The sequence below is a fragment of the Hemitrygon akajei genome, chromosome 24 (assembly GCF_048418815.1).
Source record: "Hemitrygon akajei chromosome 24, sHemAka1.3, whole genome shotgun sequence".
Taxonomy (NCBI): Eukaryota; Metazoa; Chordata; class Chondrichthyes; order Myliobatiformes; family Dasyatidae; genus Hemitrygon; species Hemitrygon akajei.
Window position 1 is genome coordinate 21,621,197 of NC_133147.1, and position 22,002 is coordinate 21,643,198.

The window sequence follows — 22,002 nt, forward strand, 5'->3', positions numbered from 1 at the left end:
TCTCAATCTCTACTTCTATCTCTATCTCCATCTTTCTCTCTATTTGTACCTGTATTTGTATCTTAATCTGTTTCTCTATCTCTACCTCTATCTGGATTGCTATTGCTTTCTTTATCTCTATGTCTATCTGTGGGTCTATATTTCTATATGCCTAACTCTTTCTCGATCGCTATCCCTAGTTCAGTTTCTATCTCTACCTGTGTCTCTGTCTCTGTCTCTGCCTCTGCCTCTACTTCTGTCTCTATCTCTATCTTTCTCTCCATCTGTACCTGTATTTGTATCTTAATCTGCTTCTCTATCTCTACCTCTATCTGGATTGCTATTGCTGTCTCTATCTCTGTCTATCTGTGGGTCTATATTTCTATATGCCTATCTCTATCTCTACCTCTATCACAATTGCTATCTCTAGTTCAGACTCTATCTCTACCTGTATCTCTGCCTGTTTCTCTACCTCCACCTCTACCTTTGCCTCTGCTCTCTGCCTCTGTCTCTACTTCTGTCTCTGCCTCTGCCTCAGTCTCTACTATCTGTATCTTTCTCTCCATCTGTACCTGAATTTCTATCTTAATCTGCTTCTCTATCTCTACCTCTATCTGGATCACTATTGTTTTCTTTATCTGTACGTCTATCTGGGGGTCTATATTTCTATATGCCCATCTCTATCTCTATCTCTACCTCTGACGATGGCTATCTCTAGTTCAGTTTCTATTTCTACCTGTATCTCAACCTGTTTCTCTACTTCTACCTTTACCTGTGTTTCTGCCTCTGTCTTTGCCTCTGCCTCAATGTTCTGCTTCTATCTCTATCTGTTTTTCTCTCCATCTGTTTCTGTATTTGTATCTTAATCAGCTTCTCTATCTCTACCTCTATCTGGATCGCTATTGTTTTCTTTATCTGTCCGTCTATCTGTGGGTCTATATTTCTATATGCCCATCTCTATCTCGATTGCTATCCCTAGTTCAGTTTCTATCTCTACCTGTATCTCTCCCTGTTTCTCTACTTCTACCTTTACCTGTGTTTCCACCTCTGGCTCGGCCTCTACCTCTGTCTCTGCCTCTGCCTCAATCTCTGCTTCTATCTCTATCTCTATTTTTCTCTCCATCTGTTTCTGTATTTATATCTTAATCTGTTTCTCTATCTGTACCTCCATCTGGATTGCTAGTGCTTTCTTTATCTCTATGTCTGCATGTGGGTCTATATTTCTATATACCCATCTCTATCTCAATCGCTATCCCTAGTTCAGTTTCTATCTCTACCTGTATATCTACCTGTTTCTCTACTTTGACCTCCACCTGTATCTCTACCTCTGCCTTTGCCTCAATCTCTACTTCTATCTCTAACCCTATCTTTCCCTCTATCTGTATCTGTATTTGTATCTTAATCTGTTTCTCTATCTCTACCTCTATCTGGATTGCTATTGCTGTCTCGATCTCTATGTCTATCTGTAGCTCTATATTTCTATATGCCTATCTCTATCTCTACCTCTATCTCGATTGCTATCTCTAGTTCAGTCACTATCTCTAACTATATCTCTTCCTCTATGTCTACCTCTACCTTTGCCCCTGCCCCCGCCTCTGCCTCTGTCTCTGCCTCCGTCTCTGTCTCTGCTTCTGCCTCAATCTCTACTTCTATCTCTCTCTATCTTTCTCTCTATCTGTATTTGTATCTTAATCTGTTTCTCTATCTCTACCTCTATCTGGATTGCTATTGCATTCTTTATCTCTATGTCTATCTGTGGGTCTATATTTCTATATGCCTCTCTCTATCCATAGTTCAGTTTCTATCTCTACCTGTGTCTCTGCCTCTGCCTCTACTTCTGTCTCTATCTCTATCACTATCTTTCTCTCCATCTGTACCTGTATTTGTATCTTAATCTGCTTCTCTATCTCTACCTATATCTGGATCGCTATTGCTGTCTCTATCTCTATGTCTATCTGTGGGTCTATATTTCTATATGCCTATCTCTATCTCTACCTCTATCTCAATCGCTATCTCTAGTTCAGATTCTATCTCTACCTGTATCTCTGTTTCTCTACCTGCACCTCTACCTTTGCCTCTGCTCTCTGCTTCTGTCTCTGCCCTTGCCTCAGTCTCTAATTCTATCTCTATCTTTCTATCTGTAGCTGTATTTGTATCTTAATTTGTTTCTCTAACTTTATCTCTATCTGGATCGCTATCGCTTTCTTCATCTCTATGTCTATATATAGCTCAATATTTCTATATGCCTATGTCTATCTCTACCTCTATCTCGATGGCTATCTCTAGTTCAATTTCTATCTCTAGCTGTATCTCAACCTGTTTCTCTACTTCTACCTTTACCTGTGTTTCTACCTCTGCCTCTGCATCTACCTCTGTCTCTGCTTCTGCCTCAATCTCTGCTTCTATCACTATCTATATTTTTCTTTCCATCTGTTTCTGTATTTGTATCTTAATCTGTTTCTCTATCCTTACCTCTATCTGGATCGCTATTGCTTTCTTTATCTGTATGTCTATCTGTGGGTCTATATTTCTATATACCCATCTGTATCTCGATCTCTATCCCTAGTTCAGTTTCTATCTCTACCTGTTTCTGTACTTCGACCTCCACCTGTATCTCTACCTCTGCTTCAATCTCTACTTCTATTTCTATCTCTATCTTTCTCTCCATCTGCACCTGTATTTGTATCTTAATCTACTTCTCTATCTCTACCTCTATCTGGATCGCTATCACTTTCTTTATCACTATGTCTATGTATAGCTCTATATTTCGATATGCCTATCTCTATCTCTATCTCTACCTCTATCTTGATGGCTATCTCAAGTTCAGTTTCTATCTCTAGCTGTATCTCACCCTGTTTATCTGCTTCTACCTTTACCTGTGTTTCTACCTCTGTCTCTGCCTCTGCCTCAATCTCTGCTTCTAGCTCTATCTCTATTTTTCTCTCCATCTGTTTCTGTATTTGTATGTTAATCTGCTTCTCTATCTCTACCTCTATCTGGATCGCTATTGCTTTCTTTAACTGTATGTCTATCTGTGGGTCTATATTTCTATATACCCATCTCTATCTCGATCAGTATCCCTAGTTCAGTTTATATCTCTACCTGTATCTCTACCTGTTTCTGTACCTCGACCTCCACCTGTTTCTCTACCTCTGCCTTAATCTCTACTTCTATTTCTATCTCTATCTTTCTGTCTCTGTACATTTATTGGTATCTTAATCTGCTTCTCTATCTCTACTTCTATCTGGATCGCTATTGCAGTCTCGATCTCTATGTCTATCTGTGGCTCTATATTTCTATATGCCTATCTCTATCTCTACCTCTATCTCAATCGCTATCTCTAGTTCAGATTCTATCTCTACCTGTATCTCTGTTTCTCTACCTCCACCTCTACCTTTGCCTCTGCTCTCTGCTTCTGTCTCTGCCTCTGCCTCAGTCTCTAATTCTATCTCTATCTTTCTATCTGTAGCTGTATTTGTATCTTAATTTGTTTCTCTAACTTTACCCCTATCTGGATCGCTATCGTTTTCTTCATCTCTATGTATATGTATAGCTCTATATTTCGATATGCCTATGTCTATCTCTACCTCTATCTCGATGGCTATCTCTAGTTCAATTTCTATCTCTAGCTGTATCTCAACCTGTTTCTCTGCTTCTACCTTTACCTGTGTTTCTACCTCTGTCTCTGCCTCTGCCTCAATCTCTGCTTCTAGCTCTATCTCTATTTTTCTCTCCATCTGTTTCTGTATTTGTATGTTAATCTGCTTCTCTATCTGGATCGCTATTGCTTTCTTTAACTGTATGTCTATCTGTGGGTCTATATTTCTATATACCCATCTCTATCTCGATCACTATCCCTAGTTCAGTTTCTATCTCTACCTGTTTCTGTACCTCGACCTCCACCTGTTTCTCTACCTCTGCCTCAATCTCTACTTCTATTTCTATCTCTATCTTTCTGTCTCTGTACATGTATTGGTATCTTAATCTGCTTCTCTATCTCTACTTCTATCTGGATCGCTATTGCAGTCTCAATCTCTATGTCTATCTGTGACTCTATATTTCTTTATGCCTATCTCTATCTCTACCTCTATCTCAATCGCTATCTATAGTTCAGATTCTGTCTCTACCTGTATCTCTGTTTCTCTACCTCCACCTCTACCTTTGCCTCTGCTCTCTGCTTCTGTCTCTGCCTCTGCCTCAGTCTCTAATTCTATCTCTATCTTTCTATCTGTAGCTGTATTTGTATCTTAATTTGTTTCTCTAACTTTACCTCTATCTGGATCGCTATCGCTTTCTTCATCTCTATGTCTATGTATAGCTCTATATTTCTATATGCCTATGTTTATCTCTACCTCTATCTCGATGGCTATCTCTAGTTCAAATTCTATCTCTAGCTGTATCTCACCCTGTTTCTCTGCTTCTACATTTACCTGTGTTTCTACCTCTGTCTCTGCCTCTGCCTCAATCTCTGCTTCTAGCTCTATCTATATTTTTCTCTCCATCTGTTTCTGTATTTGTATGTTAATCTGCTTCTCTATCTCTACCTCCATCTGGATCGCTATTGCTTTCTTTAACTCTATGTCTATCTGTGGGTCTATATTTCTATATACCCATCTCTATCTCGATCACTATCCCTAGTTCAGTTTCTATCTCTACCTGTTTCTGTACCTCGACCTCCACCTGTTTCTCTACCTCTGCCTCAATCTCTACTTCTATTTCTATCTCTATCTTTCTGTCTCTGTACATGTATTGGTATCTTAATCTGCTTCTCTATCTCTACTTCTATCTGGATCGCTATTGCAGTCTCGATCTCTATGTCTATCTGTGGCTCAATATTTCTATATGCCTATCTCTATCTCTACCTCTATCTCAATCGCTATCTCTAGTTCAGATTCTGTCTCTACCTGTATCTCTGTTTCTCTACCTCCACCTCTACCTTTGCCTCTGCTCTCTGCTTCTGTCTCTGCCTCTGACTCAGTCTCTAATTCTATCTCTATCTTTCTATCTGTAGCTGTATTTGTATCTTAATTTGTTTCTCTAACTTTACCTCTATCTGGATCGCTATCGCTTTCTTCATCTCTATGTCTATGTATAGCTCTATATTTCTATATGCCTATGTTTATCTCTACCTCTATCTCGATGGCTATCTCTAGTTCAATTTCTATCTCTAGCTGTATCTCAACCTGTTTCTCTACTTCTACCTTTACCTGTGTTTCTACCTCTGTCTCTGCCTCAATCTCTGCTTCTATCACTATCTATATCTTTCTCTCCATCTGTTTCTGTATTTGTATCTTAATCTGTTTCTCTATCTCTACCTCTATCTGGATTGCTATTGCTTTCTTTATCTGTATGTCTATCTGTGGGTCTATATTTCTATATACCCATCTCTATCTCGATCACTATCCCTAGTTCAGTTTCTATCTCTACCTGTTTCTGTACCTCGACCTCCACCTGTTTCTCTACCTCTGCCTCAATCTCTACTTCTATTTCTATCTCTATCTTTCTGTCTCTGTACATGTATTGGTATCTTAATCTGCTTCTCTATCTCTACTTCTATCTGGATCGCTATTGCAGTCTCGATCTCTATGTCTATCTGTGGCTCTATATTTCTATATGCCTATCTCTATCTCTACCTCTATCTCAATCGCTATCTCTAGTTCAGATTCTGTCTCTACCTGTATCTCTGTTTCTCTACCTCCACCTCTACCTTTGCCTCTGCTCTCTGCTTCTGTCTCTGCCTCTGACTCAGTCTCTAATTCTATCTCTATCTTTCTATCTGTAGCTGTATTTGTATCTTAATTTGTTTCTCTAACTTTACCTCTATCTGGATCGCTATCGCTTTCTTCATCTCTATGTCTATGTATAGCTCTATATTTCTATATGCCTATGTTTATCTCTACCTCTATCTCGATGGCTATCTCTAGTTCAATTTCTATCTCTAGCTGTATCTCAACCTTTTTCTCTACTTCTACCTTTACCTGTGTTTCTACCTCTGTCTCTGCCTCAATCTCTGCTTCTATCACTATCTATATCTTTCTCTCCATCTGTTTCTGTATTTGTATCTTAATCTGTTTCTCTATCTCTACCTCTATCTGGATTGCTATTGCTTTCTTTATCTGTATGTCTATCTGTGGGTCTATATTTCTATATACCCATCTCTATCTCGATCACTATCCCTAGTTCAGTTTCTATCTCTACCTGTTTCTGTACCTTGACCTCCACCTGTTTCTCTACCTCTGCCTCAATCTCTACTTCTATTTCTATCTCTATCTTTCTGTCTCTGTACATGTATTGGTATCTTAATCTGCTTCTCTATCTCTACTTCTATCTGGATCGCTATTGCAGTCTCGATCTCTATGTCTATCTGTGGCTCTATATTTCTATATGCCTATCTCTATCTCTACCTCTACCTCTATCTCAATTGCTATCCCTAGTTCAGACTCTATCTCTACCTGTTTCTCTACCTCTACCCGTATCTCTACCTCTGCCTTTGCCTCTGTCTCTCCCTCTGCCTCTACCTCAATCTCAATCTCTACTTCTATCTCTATCTCCATCTTTCTCTCTATTTGTACCTGTATTTGTATCTTAATCTGTACCTGTAACTCTACTTCTATCTGGATCACTATCGCTTTCTTTATCAATACGTCTATCTGTAGCTCTATATTTCTATATGCCTATCTCTATCTCTACCTCTATCTCGATCACTATCTCTAGTTCAGTCTCTATGTCTACCTGTATCTCTACCTGTTTCTCTACATCTACCCGTATCTCTACCTATACCTCTGCCTCTGTCTCCGTGTCTGCCTCTGCCTCAATCTCTGCTTCTATCTCTCTCTATCTCTCTATCTGTATTTGTATCTTAATCTGTTTCTCTATCTCTACCTCTATCTGGATTGCTATTGCTTTCTTTATCTCTATGTCTATCTGTGGGTCTATATTTCTATATGCCTATCTCTATCTCGATCGCTATCCCTAGTTCAGCTTCTATCTCTTCCTCTGTCTCTGCCTCTGCCTCTACTTCTGTCTCTATCTCTATCTCTATCTTTCTCTCCATCTGTACCTGTATTTGTATCTTAATCTGCTTCTCTATCGCTACCTCTATGTGGATCGCTATTGCTGTCTCTATCTCTGTCTATCTGTGGCTATATTTCTATATAACTATCTCTATCTCTACCTCTATCACAATCGCTATCTCTAGTTCAGAGTCTATCTCTACCTGTATCTCTGCCTGTTTCTCTACCTCCACCTCTACCTTTGCCTCTGCTCTCTGCCTCTGTCTCTACTTCTGTCTCTGCCTCTGCCTCAGTCTCTACTATCTCTATCTTTCTCTCCATCTGTACCTGTATTTGTATCTTAATCTGCTTCTCTATCTCTACCTCTATCTGGATCACTATCGCTTTCTTTATCTCTATGTCTATGTCTATATGTTTATCTCTATATTTCTATATGTCTATCTCTATCTCTATCTCTATCTCTGCCTCTAACTTGATGGCTATCTCTAGTTCAGTTTCTATCTCTACCTGTATCTCAACCTGTTTCTCTACTTCTACCTTTACCTGTGTTTCTACCTCCGTCTCTGCCTCTGCCTCAATCTGTGCTTCTAGCTCTATCTCTATTTTTCTCTCCATCTGTTTCTGTATTTGTATCTTAATCTGCTTCTCTATCTCTACCTCTAACTGGATCGCTATCGCTTTCTTTATCTCTATGTCTATGTATAGCTCTATATTTCTATATGTCTATCTCTATCTCTATCTCGACCTCTAACTTGATGGCTATCTCTCGTTCAGTTTCTATCTCTACCTGTATCTCAACCTGTTTCTCTACTTCTACCTTTACCTGTTTTTCTACCTCTGTCTCTGCCTCTGCCTCAATCTCTGCTTCTATCTCTATCTCTTTTTTTCTCTCCATCTGTTTCTGTATTTATATCTTAATCTTTTTCTCTATCTCTACCTCCATCTGGATTGCTAGTGCTTTCTTTATCTCTATGTCTGCATGTGGGTCTATATTTCTATATACCCATCTCTATCTCAATCGCTATCCCTAGTTCAGTTTCTATCTCTACCTGTATATCTACCTGTTTCTCTACTTTGACCTCTACCTGTATCTCTACCTCTGCCTTTGCCTCAATCTCTACTTCTATTCTATCACTATCTTTCTCTCTATCTGTATCTGTATTTGTATCTTAATCTGTTTCTCTATCTCTACCTCTATCTGGATCGCTATTGCTGTCTCTATCTCTATGTCTATTTGTGGGTCTATATTTCTTTATGCCTATCTCTATCTCTACCTCTATCTCAATCGCTATCTCTAGTTCAGATTCTATCTCTACCTGTATCTCTGTTTCTCTACCTCCACCTCTACCTTTGCCTCTGCTCTCTGCTTCTGTCTCTGCCTCTGCCTCAGTCTCTAATTCTATCTCTATCTTTCTATCTGTAGCTGTATTTGTATCTTAATTTGTTTCTCTAACTTTACCTCTATCTGGATCGCTATCGCTTTCTTCATCTCTATGTCTATGTATAGCTCTATATTTCTATATGCCTATGTCTATCTCTACCTCTATCTCAATGGCTATCTCTAGTTCAATTTCTATCTCTAGCTGTATCTCAACCTGTTTCTCTACTTCTACCTTTACCTGTGTTTCTACCTCTGCCTCTGCATCTACCTCTGTCTCTGCCTCAATCTCTGCTTCTATCACTATCTATATTTTTCTCTCCATCTGTTTCTGTATTTGTATCTTAATCTGTTTCTCTATCCCTACCTCTATCTGGATTGCTATTGCTTTCTTTATCTGTATGTCTATCTGTGGGTCTATATTTCTATATACCCATCTCTATCTCGATCACTATCCCTAGTTCAGTTTCTATCTCTACCTGTTTCTGTACTTCGACCTCCACCTGTATCTCTACCTCTGCCTCAATCTCTACTTCTATTTCTATCTCTATCTTTCTCTCCATCTGTACCTGTATTTGTATCTTAATCTGCTTCTCTATCTCTACCTCTATCTGGATCGCTATCGCTTTCTTTATCACTATGTCTATGCATAGCTCTATATTTCGATATGCCTATCTCTATCTCTATCTCTATCTCTACCTCTATCTTGATGGCTATCTCTAGTTCAGTTTCTATCTCTACCTGTTTCTCTACTTCTACCTTTACCTGTGTTTCTACCTCTGTCTCTGCCTCTGCCTCAATCTCTGCTTCTAGCTCTATCTCTATTTTTCTCTCCATCAGTTTCTGTATTTGTATCTTAATCTGCTTCTCTATCTCTACCTCTATCTGGATCGCTATTGCTTTCTTTATCTCTATGTCTATCTGTGGGTCTATATTTCTATATACCCATCTCTATCTCGATCAGTATCCCTAGTTCAGTTTATATCTCTACCTGTAACTACCTGTTTCTCTACTTTGACCTCTACTTGTATCTCTACCTCTGCCTTTGCCTCAATCTCTACTTCTGTCTCTATCACTATCTTTCTCTCTATCTGTATCTGTATTTGTATCTTAATCTGTTTCTCTATCTATACCTCTATCTGGATTGCTATTGCTGTCTCGATCTCTATGTCTATCTGTAGCTCTATATTTCTATATGCCTATCTCTACCTCTATCTCGATTGCTATCTCTAGTTCAGTCTCTATCTCTACCTATATCTCTACCTCTATGTCTACCTCTACCTTTGCCTCTACCTCTGCCTCTGCCTCCATTTCTGTCTCTGCTTCTGCCTCTGCCTCAATCTCTACTTCTAACTCTACCTCTATCTTTCTCTCCATCTGTACCTGTATTATATCTTAATCTGTTTCTCTATCTCTACCTCAATCTGGATCGTTATTGCTGTCTGTATCTCTGTCTGTCTGTAGCTCTATATTTCTATATGCCCATCTCTCTTCACCTCCATAATGATCGCTATCTGTATCTCAACCTCTATCTCAACCTCTGTCTCTATCTCTATCTCTCTTTGTCTTTCTCTGTCTCTATCTGTTTCTGTATCTGTATCTTAATCTGTTTCTCTATCTCTGTGCCTATCTCTATCTCTACCTCTAACTCGATTGCTATTCCTAACCCTATGTCTTATCTGTAGCTCAATATTTCTTTTGCTAACTTGAAATCCCTCTGTTGCATATTGTACGCTTGCACCAATTTATAGGAACACTCTCTATCCCTCTGTTTCTGTGTGTTTCTAATGCTACATCACTATTTCATTTCACTTCTCTCATATCAATCATCATAGTTCTACAGCTATCTCAATCTGAATCTTTATCACTATCTCTATCACCATTGCTATGTTCTTGTCTATATCTCGATATAGATTTATGTCAAAATCTATATCCTTATTTCTATCATTCCTTTGTCTTATATGTCTACCAGTACCTTTATTCCTTCTATACCTATCCTATTTAGTACCTATCATTACAGCTATACAGTAAGTATATAACTAAAAGGCTATGTCTCACTCTTAATTTATCCTTGTTCTATCTTTGTCTCTTAATCTATCTGTCTCAAACCCCATCACTACCTCTATCACTAACTTTATCTCTATCTCTATCTGTATCTGTATCTGTACCCTCTTCTGTATCTCTGTGTCTATGTCTATCTCTATCTCTAGCTGGATTGCTATCTCTATTTCAATCTGTATCTCTATCTGTAACTCTATAGTTTTGTGGCTACCTTCAAATCTCTCTCTCTCTCTTGTGTATTATACACTGGCACCTATTTATAGGTATGCTCACTATACCTATCCATCTCTGTGCATTTCTACTGCTACATCTCGACATCATTTCACTTATTTCATTTCGATATTGTCATAGTTCTACAGCTATCTCTCTTTATTGCTATTCCTATCACCCTCACTATGTTTAGCTCTTCTCTATCTTTAACTTTATCTCAGTTCTTGTCAAAATCTATATCATTTCTATTCTTACTTTATCTTTATATGTCTAACCCTGCTTTCATTCCTCTCAATGCCTATTCCTATTAAATACCTACAGTAACAGTTATGCAGTTTATATCTGTATAACTGTAAAGATATCTCTAATTCTGAATCTATTCCCATTACAATCTCTATCTCTATCTTTATTTCAATCTCTACCTCTCAATCTATCTCTATCCCCAAAACCCCTCTGTCTCTTCTCTATCTCTATTGGTGTCCCTAGCTCTGTCTCTGTCTCTATCAGTACCTCTATCGGTATCTGTATCACTATGTTCTATCTCTATTTCAATTGCTATCTTTATCTGTAACACTATATTTCTCTGGCTAACTTCAAGTACCTCTCCCTTGTGAATTATATGTTTGCACCAATTTGTAGGAATGCTCACTATCACTGTCTATCTCTGGGTGTTTCTACAGCTACAATTCTACATCATTTCACTTATTTCGACATTGCACTCTTTATCACTATCTCTACTGCCATCACTATGCTTAGTTCTTCTCTATCTTTAACTCTATCTCTATCCCTGTCAAAATCTAATCCTTATTTCCATCCTTATTTTATCTTTATATGTCTTCCAGTATCTCCATTCTGCTCTAGGCCTATCCCTATTAAATGTCTACAATTACAGTTATACAGTATGCATCTGTATAGCTGAAAGGCTATCTCCAACTCTTAATCTATCCCTATCACTATCCCTACCTCTAACTCTATCTGTATTTCTATATCAATATCAATCTCTGCCTCTGTCTTTATCTATGCCTCTATCTCTTAATCTACCTCTATCCCAAAACCCCAACTCTATCTCTATCTCTATTAGTATCTGTATCTCTATCTCTATGTCTATCTGTAACACTATATTTCTATGGCTAACATCAAGTATCTCTACTTTGTGTATTGTACTTTTGGACCAATTTGTAGGAGTGCTCACTATCCCTATCTGCTCTGCCTGTTTCTACTGGTACATCTCTGTTTCATTTCACTTCAATTAAACCAATTGTATTAGTTCCACAGCTATCTCAATCTGAATCTTTATTGCTATCTCTATCACCATTGCTATGTTTTTCTCTTCTCTATATCTCTATACCTATCCATATCAAAATCATTAAGTTATCTTTATAGGTCTACCAGTACCTCTATTCCTTTCTATGCCTATTCCTATTCAGGTCCTACTGTTACAGTTATACAGTATGCATCTGGATAACTGTAAGGCTATCTCTAACTCTTAATCTATTCCTATCACTATTCCTACCTTTATCACAATATCAATCTCAAGCTCTATCTCAATCGCTATCTTTATCTCATCTCTATATCTATGTGCAACACTATATTTCTCTGGCTAACTTCAAGTACCTCTCCCTTGTGTATTGGTACATTTGCACCAATTGGTAGGGGCTCTCGCTATCTCTATCTGTCTTTGTGTGTTTCTACGGCTACGTCTCTACATCATTTCACTTATTTCATTTTGATATCATCATAGTTCTAAAGCTATCTCCATCTTTATTGCTATCTCTATCACCATCACTATGTGTAGCTCTTCTCTATCTTTAACTCTATCTCTATCCCTGTCAAAATCTATATCCTTATTTCTATCCTTACTTTATCTCTATATTCATCCAGTATCTCAATTCCTCTCTCTGTTTATTCCTATTACATACCTACAGTTACAGTTATACAGTATGAATCTGGATAACAGTAAGGCTATCTCTAACTTTTAATCTATCCCTATCGCTATCCCTATCTCTACCTCTACCTCCACCTCTTAATCTATCGCTATCCCAAACCCCCACTTTATCTCTATCTCTAACTCTACCTCTGTCCTATCTCTATCTCTGTCTCCATCTGTACCTTTATGCGTATCTATATATATATATCACTGTGCCTCACCCTCTACCTCTATCTTGAACTACCTCTACCTCTATCACTATCTCCACCTGTAATCTATCCCTGTCTCTATCTCTTTGTCTTTCTGTAGCTCTGTATTTCTATCACTAACTTCAATCCCTCTTCCTCTTGTATTTTATGCTTGCACCCATTTATAGTGTGCTCACTATCTCTATCTGTCTCTGTGTGTTTCTACTGCTACATCTCTACTTCATTTCACTTCTCTCATATTGATCATCATAGTTCTTCAGCTATTTCAATCTTTATCTTTATTGCCATCGCTATGTTCTTCTCTATATATCTCTCTCTCAATCTATGTGAAATTCTATATCCTTATTTATATCATTACTTTATCTCTATATGTCTACCAGCACTTCTATCTCCCTTTATGCCTAGCCCTATTAAGAATCTACCATTACAGTTATATAGTATGTATCTTTATAACTGTAAGGCTGTATCTCACTCTTAATTTATCCTTATTTCTATCTCCATCTTTAACTCTGTGTCTATCTGTACCTGCAACTGTATCTCTAAACCTATCTCTATCTATATTTCAGTCACCATCTTTATCTCTATCTCCATCTCTGGCTATCTGTAGCTCTATATTTCTATGGCTAACTTCAATTCTCTCTGCCTCATGTTTCTACGGCTAACTTCAAATCTCTCTGCCTCATGTTTCTATGGCTAACTTCAATTCTCTCTGCCTCATGTTTCTATGGCTAACTTCAAATCTCTCTGCCTCATGTTTCTATGGCTTGCTCTAATTTGTATGAATCCTCACTGTCCCGATTTGTCTCTGTGGGTTTCTACTGCTGCATCTCTATTCCTTTTCACTTGTTTCATCAGGATGGTCATAGTTCTACAGCTATCTCAATCTCTATCCTTATTGCTATCTCCATCAGCATTGCTATGTTCCTTTCCTTTCTATCTCTATTTCTATGCCTGCCAAAATCTGTATCTTATACAGTATCTATCTCCGTAACTGTAAGGCTATGTCTACCCCTTAATCTATCTCTGTTCCTGTCTCCATCTTCATCTCCATCTCTATCTATATTTCTACATCTATATCTGTTTATCTCTCTCTGTCAATCTCTTTCTCTATCCCTATCTGTATCGCTATCTTCATCTCTATCTCTATGCTTATTGCTAAGTGTGTAGCAGTATCTGTCTCTAACTCTATATGTATATCTATATGTATGTGTCTTTGACAATCTGTATCTCTGTTAAAATCTATATTCTTATCCTGATACTGATGTTTGTTCCTATATCTCCATCTTGACCTTGATTCCCCTCTATTCCTATCCCTATACGACAGCCATGTCCATTTATCTGTGTAACTCTATTTCTATCTTGATCTCTTTATCCATCTCTATCCATGCCTATCTCTACTTCTATCTCTATCACTATCTGTATCACTATTTTTATGCTTATCGCTATCTCTGTCACTAGCTCTCACTATCTCTCTCACTCTAGTTCTAGCTGTCTCTCTATGTCTATCTCTATATCGTTCTCTAACTCTATGTCTACTACCTCTATATCTGTCTCAATCTCTACCTCTACCCCTATCTCTGTCTTTATCTCTTATGTTCATCACTATATCTATTTTGGTCTCAATCTGTATCTCTATCTCCAACCCTTTCTCTATACCTATACCTGTCTCTATCTCCATCTCCACTTTTATTTGTATGTCTCCCTCTATCTCTAACTCTATATCTATATCTCTGACAATCTGTATCTCTGTCAAAATCTATATTCTTATCTCGAAACTGACATTTATCCCTATAACTCCATCTCTATTGTGAATCCCCTTTATACCTATCCCTATACAATAGCCATGTCTACTTATCTGTACAACTCTGTCTATCTCTCTCTATCTCTTTATCTTTCTCTATTTATATCTATCTCTACTTCTATCTCTACAACAATCTCCCTAACTCTAACTCTCACTCTAGTTCTATCTGTCTCTCTATGTCTACCTCTATATCTATATCAATCTCTATCTCTATATAAAACCATAGAACATTACAGCACAGAAACAGGCCTTTTGGCCCTTCTTCGCTGTGCCGAACCATTTTTCTGCCTAGTCCCACTGACCTGCACCTGGACCTTATCCCTCCATACACCTCTCATCCATGTTCCTGTCCAAGTTTTTCTTAAATGTTAAAAGTGAGCCCGTATTTACCACTTCAGCTGGCAGCTCATTCCACATTCCCACTATTCTCTGTGTGAAGAAGCTCATGTTCCTTTTAAACTTTTCCCCCTTCACCCTTAACCCATGTCCTCTGTTTTTCTTTTCCCCTAGCCTCAGTGGAGAAAGCTTGCTTACATTCACTCTATCTATACCCATCATAATTTTATATACCTCTATCAAATCACCTCTCTTTTTTCTACGCTCCAGGGAATAAAGTCCTAACCTATTCAACTTTTTTCTGTAATATCTACCTCTATCTCTATATCTATCTTGATCTCTATCTCTACGCTACCTCTGTGTTTATCTTTTTATCTATCTCTGTCTCTGTGCTTATTGTAATCTGGATTTTGGTCTCAATCCCTGTCTCGATCTCGAACCCTATCTCTATACCTACCCCTATCTCTATCTAAATATCAATATTTATATGTCACAACCATTATCTCTGTCAAAACCCATATCCTATCTCGATATTTACTTTCATCTATACATCTGTATGTCTACCTTTATTCCTTTCTATGCCTTTCCCTACACGGTACCTCCAACTGTATCACTATGTCTATCTCTAGCTCTCCCTCTTTATCTATATATCACTATCTCTATCACTATCCATATCTCTATCCATCTCTATTTCTGTCTCAATATCTTTATTTTGATCTCTATAACAATGTATAAACTTATTTCTATCTTTAGTGCTAATTCTATATCACTACCACTATCTCCATTCCTCTCTATGCCCATCCCTATATTGTATCTATGATTTTTTGTCTGTTTAACAATAATTCTATCTCAATTTATTTATCTATCTCTATCTCTATGTCTATTTCTATATGTATATTTATTTATCTCTACCTCTATCACTTTCTCTAGCTTTTTAACCCATCTGTGTGCTATCCCTATCTCCATCTCCATCATCATCTCTATCTCTATATCTGTCTCTGTCTCTATCTCTGTCTATCTGTAAATATATATTTCTATCACAAACTACATCTCTCTCGTGTTGTACACTTGTACAAATTTATATCTATGCCCTCTGTTTGTCTTTGTGTGTTTCTCCTGCTACATTTCTATTTCATTTCCCTTCTTTTATATCTATAATTGTCATATTTCTACTGCTATCTCTGTCTTTATCATTATCTCTATAACTATCTCTATCTTTATATATATCTCTATCTGTACTTCTATATCTGCATTTACCTTTATGTTAGTATCTGCATCTGTCTCGATCATTATATCTGCATTTATCACTATCTCTATCCCTCAAAAGTCCTTATCCTTATTTCTATCCTTACTTTTATCTCTATATCTCTACCAGTAATGCCTCTTCCTCTGTATGCCCATCCTTAGAAAATACCTACAGTTCCAGTTATACAATATGTATCTGCGTAACTGTAAGGCTATCTCTAACTCTTATCTCCATCTCTGTCTCTATCTGTATGTCTATCTCATTACCAACTCCATCTTTAAATCTATCTCTATTTCTATCCCAATCTCTATTTCTTCCTCTTTCCAAATCTCTATTTCTATCTCAGCTCTAACCCATCTCTTTATCTATCTCTATTGCAATGTATATCTTTATTTATATATTTACTATTACTTTTATATCTCTACCACTATCTCCATTCCTCTTTATGCCTATCCCTATACAGTACTAATGTCAATTTAGCTGCTTAACTGTAAGTCTATCTCTATCTCTATCTCTGTCTCCATCTCTGTCTCACTTTCTATCATCTCTATCTCAACCTCAATCCTGGTCTCTCTCTCTCTCTCTCTCTCTCTCTCTCTCTCTCTCTCTCTCTCTCTCTCTCTCTCTCTCTCTCTCGCTCTCTCTCTCTCTCTCTCTCTCTCTCACTCTCTCTCTCTCTCTCCGCTCTCTCTCTCTCTCTCTCACTCTCTCTTTGTCTATGTATATCTCTATGTTGGTCTCCGCCTTTATGTCTATTTGCAATTCTATATCTCTATTGGCAAGTACAATTCACTCTCTCATATTGTACTCTTGCACCAATTTGTAGGTGTGTTCATTATCCCAATTCATCTCTGTTTATTTCCTCAGCTACATCTCTATTTCATTCCACTTTTTTCATATCTATATCATCATATTTCTACAGATATCTCAGCCTCTATCTTTATCACTATCTATTGCTATCACTATGTCGAGCTGTTCCCTATCTCTACCTCTATCTCTATCTATAGATCTGTATCTATATCCCTATCCCTGCTAAAATCTATACCCTTATTTTTATCCATACATTTGTCTCTATATCTTCACCAGTATCTCTATTCCTCTCTATACCCATCCTTATTAAATACCTATAGATACAGTGTATACCTATACAGTATATATATATATATATCTCTAAGACTCTCTCTAACTTAATCTATCTCTATCTCTATTCCAATCTCCTTCTTCATTTCTATCTTTATCTCTATTTCTATTTCTATCTCCATTAAAATTTATATCCTTACTTATATTTTTACTATTTTTTTCAGCATCTCTACGACTATTTCCATTCCTCCCTATGCCTATACCTATACAATACCTCTGTCTTTATCTGTTTAACTGTAAGGCTATCTCTATCTCTGCCTCTATATATCTCTATCTATCACTACATCTATTACTATCTATCTGCTTCACTCTCTATATTTCTGTCTATTCATCTCTATCTCTACCTGTATCTCTATTCCTTTTTAAGCCTATCCTTATTAAGTACCTACAGTTACTTAAACAGCATGTATCTGTATAACTGTAAAGTTTATGTCTAACTCTTAATTATTGCCTACCTCTATCTCTATTTCTATCTTTATCTCTAAGTCCATTTCCATCTCCATCTCTGCTGATATATCTGCCACTCTCTCTATCTCTACCTCTATCTCTATCCCTGTCCTTACCTATGTTTCTATATCTATTTCTAACAGTATCTCTATCACCATGTATGTCTTTACTTATATCTTTGCTATTATTTCTACATCTCTACCATTATCTCTGTTCCTCTCTATGCCTATCCCTATAAAGTATCTGTCTATTTTTCTGTTTAAATGCAAGACTGTCTCTATCTCTATTTCTATCAATAACTCTATCTCTACCTCTATCACTATGCTTTCTGTATCTGTATATCTATATCTGTCTTCATCTCCATCTCTATCTCATGTCTTGGTTTCTATTTGTATCTCTATATCCATCTCTATCTCTATCTCAATCTCTGTCTCTATCTTCAACTCTATCTCTCCATAACATTATATTTCTATATTGATAACAGCTGCCTCTCTCTCGCATTATTCCTACATCTCTCTCCTATTTCATTTCACTTCTTTCATTTCTATGTCACCATATATCAAAAGTGTCTGAATCTCTGTTTATTGCTATCTCGATTATCATCAATATGATTAGCTCTTCTCTATAACTGTGTCTATCTCTGTCTCTAAATCTGAATCTGTCATTATCTCTATCACTGTTAAAACCTATATCCTTATTTCTCTCCTTACTTTTATCTCTATTTCTCCACCAGTATCTCTATTCCTCTCTATACCTGTCCTTAACAAGTACCTACCATTACAGTTAGACAGTATAAATCTGTATAACTGCAAGGCTAACTCTTAATCTATCCCTGTCTCTGTCTCTATCTCTATCTTTATCTCAATCACTCTCTATCTGTATTGCCATCTGTATCTATATCGCAATGTTAATGCTTAATTATACCTTTACTGTTATGTCTATATCTCTACGCTATCTATAAGCCTTTCGATGACTATATTTACACCTACCTCTTTATCTGTGAAACTATCTCCATCTCCATCTCTTCCTCTGCCTCTAGCTCTATCTTTATTTCTATCTCTACCTCCATTTCTATATCAATCCCTATCCCTATCCCTATCTTCATCTTTATCTCTAGCCCATATGCCCATTTTTAGCTCTAACTCTACCTGTGTCCCCATTGCAATCACCATTACTATTAACTCTTTATTTCTACCAATATATCTGTGCCTTTCTGTGCTTCTCCCTATACAAATCTTTATTTTTGTGTATACCTGCATGTCTATATTTATCTCCATCTCTGCTGCAATCTCTATGTCTCTCTATCTCCATCTCCATCTCTGTCTTGGTTTCTATCTGTATTTCTCTCTTCATCTCTATCTCTTTCTATAACTCTATATCTGTAGTGGAAACTAAAGTTCTGTGTCTCTCATGTATTGTACGCTTGCATTAATTTATAGGTATGCTCACTATCCTTCTCTGTATTTGTATCTTCTGCTACATCTCTATTTCTTGTTACTTCTTTCATATCTATGTTGTCATATTTCTACTTTAATTCAATCTTTATCACTATCTCTATGGCCATCACTATGTTTAGCCCTTCTGTATCTGTATCTCTAAATTTATATTGTCTCTACTTCTTTCAAAATCTATATCCTTATTTCTATGCCTAGTTTTAATCCCTATTCCTTACTCTGCCTATACCTATATAGTCAGTGTATTGTATAACTGTAAGGCAATCTTTGTTACTATCTGTTAATCAATCTCTAGCTCTATCTCTATTTTAATCTGTATCTGTATCTGCATCTCCATTGCTATCTTTATCTTCATATCTAACTGTATCTACATCTCTTTTTAAAATTTCTATCACATTGTTTTCCCTTATTAATATATTTCCTATTACTTCTGTATCGATCCCACTGTCTATGTTCCTTTCTATGCCTATACCTCCCTCTATTTGGAATCATATTTTTAAGTCTATTTTTATCGCTATCTTCCTCTTTGCCTATATCCCTGTCTCTATCTCTATATCTATTTCTTTCTTAATCTTTTTCTCTATCTCTTTCTTTATCTCTATCTGTATTGTATCACTATTTCTATTTCTATATCCATCTGTATCTATATCTGTATCTCTATCTATATTTCTACCTCTGCCTTTATTGCAATGTTTATCCTTACTATTGCCTTTACTATTATTTGTATATCTCTATCACCATCTATATTCCTCTCTATGCCTGTCCCAATTTTGAAGCATATCTGTAAGTCCCCATCTCTGTCTCTGTGTCTATGTCTAACTCTAACTCTACCTACATCTCCATTGTTTCTCTTATCTCTATATCTCTATCACTATATCTTCTCTCTCTGCTTCTCACTATATCTATCTATCTATTTGTATGTGTACCATGTCTAAACATATCTCTACCTCTATAGCAATTTCCATGTCTCTCTATCTCAATCTCCATCTATATCTCCATCTCTGTCTCAGTTTCTATCTGTATCTCTATCTTTTTCTGTAACTATATCTCTCTCTGGCTAACTATAGCTGTCTGTCTCTCATGTATTGTTCGCTTGCATCAAGTTATAGATACACTCACTATCCCTAATTGTCTCCATGTGTTTCTCTGACTACATCTCTATTTCTTTTCACTTCTTTCTACAGCTATCTCAATCTCTATCACTATATTTATCACCATCACCATGTTAGCTCTTTTCTATCACTATTTGTATATCTGTATTAACTCTTGTTTCTCTCAAAATCAATATCCTTATCTCTATATTCACTTTTAACCCTATATCTCGACCATCATCCTTATTCCTCTCTCTGCCTATCCCTACATAATACCTATATATGTGTATCTGTATGACTGTTGGAATATCTCTAACGCTTAATTTATCTCTATCCCTACCTCCACCTCTATCTCTATCTGCATCTCAGTCATGGCATCTATCTCTATCCCAGCTTCTATCTCAAATTCTGTCAAAATATATATCCTTTTTACTATTTTTTTTGCTTCCATGTCTCTAGTTCTAACTCCATTCCTCTGTCTATCCCTTTACCTATGTTTAGTCTACCTCTGTTATGCTCGCATTATCTATCTAAATCTCTAATTCTAAACAAATCTCTATCTCCGTCACAACCTCTATCATTTCTATCCTTATTTTTATACTTAATATTATCTCGATATCTCTATCATTATGCTTATTCCTCTGTATGTTTCTCCCTATACCTAACTCTATTTGTATGTATACCTTCAGGTCCATTTCCATCCTTATATGTATCACTATCTCTCTTTCTATCAATCTCTGTATATTTTTCTTTATCTCTATATCTACATCTTTCTCGATCTCAATCTCTGTCAAAAGCTATATCTTTATTTCACATCCACATCTTAAGTACTATATCTGTGCCTATCCTTATACCTCACTCTGTTTATCTGCATACCTGAAATTCTATCTCTATCACAGTCTCTGTCTCTATCTTTGTCTCTGAGTTGAAAATGGCATTATCTCTATCTCTATTGCAGTCTCTATCTCTCTTTGTCTCTCTCTTTCTGTCATGATTTCTATCTCTGTTTTCACCTCACTATCTCCATCTCTTTCTCTGTCTTGATCTTGGTTGATTATCTGATTGTATCGCATTCACTATCTCTATTCATAACTGTGGTGTCTAACACTCTTTGTATATCCTAAATTTCGATTGATATCTGTCTTTCCTTGGCTTATTGCCTCTCCTTATTGCTATTGCTATTGCCATATCTGTCTATCACCGCTATTCTCTCTCAACCTTTGTGTCTATATTATTCTCTCTGGTTATCTCTATACCTAAATATATATGTCTGTAACTCATTTTGTCTGCCTCTTTGTCTGTAACACCCAATTTATGACTGTAGTTTTCAAATTATCTTCATTGCTTTCTGCAGCTACCGCTGCCAATACTCTATGTCTACATCTACCTCTATCTATCTCTATCACTATCTTTATCTCTATCTCTTACTCTATCTCTATTTCATTATCTATCTCAATATCTATCTCTATCTCTCGCTCAATTTCTATCTCCGTTTCTATTTCAACCTCTATATCCATCTCTATCTCTATATTGATCACTACATACTTCTCTAATGCTATTGCTGTCTGTCCTTGTATTACAGCTGCCTTGAACTCCATCTTTATAATAATCCATATCAAACTCTATCTAAATCTAACACTCCTTCCTTCTATCTTCCCCATCTCTATGACCATACCTATAGCTCTTATTCAGTCTCCATCTCCATGTGTC

At 36.8% G+C, this 22,002-nt stretch overlaps 2 long non-coding RNA genes across 2 annotated transcripts; both read right to left on the reverse strand.

The window, feature by feature from the left end:
* Positions 1 to 5,001: 5,001 nt before the first annotated feature.
* Positions 5,002 to 5,582, reverse strand: LOC140715948 (uncharacterized). The gene is made up of 2 exons (XR_012096221.1): positions 5,443 to 5,582; positions 5,002 to 5,204 (listed from the first exon to the last, which is right to left on the reverse strand). It is a non-coding gene; the product is annotated as an uncharacterized lncRNA (long non-coding RNA).
* A 190-nt stretch (positions 5,583 to 5,772) lies between these two features.
* Positions 5,773 to 6,353, reverse strand: LOC140715949 (uncharacterized). Its single transcript, XR_012096222.1, has 2 exons — positions 6,214 to 6,353; positions 5,773 to 5,975 (listed from the first exon to the last, which is right to left on the reverse strand). It is a non-coding gene; the product is annotated as an uncharacterized lncRNA (long non-coding RNA).
* Positions 6,354 to 22,002: the final 15,649 nt, after the last annotated feature.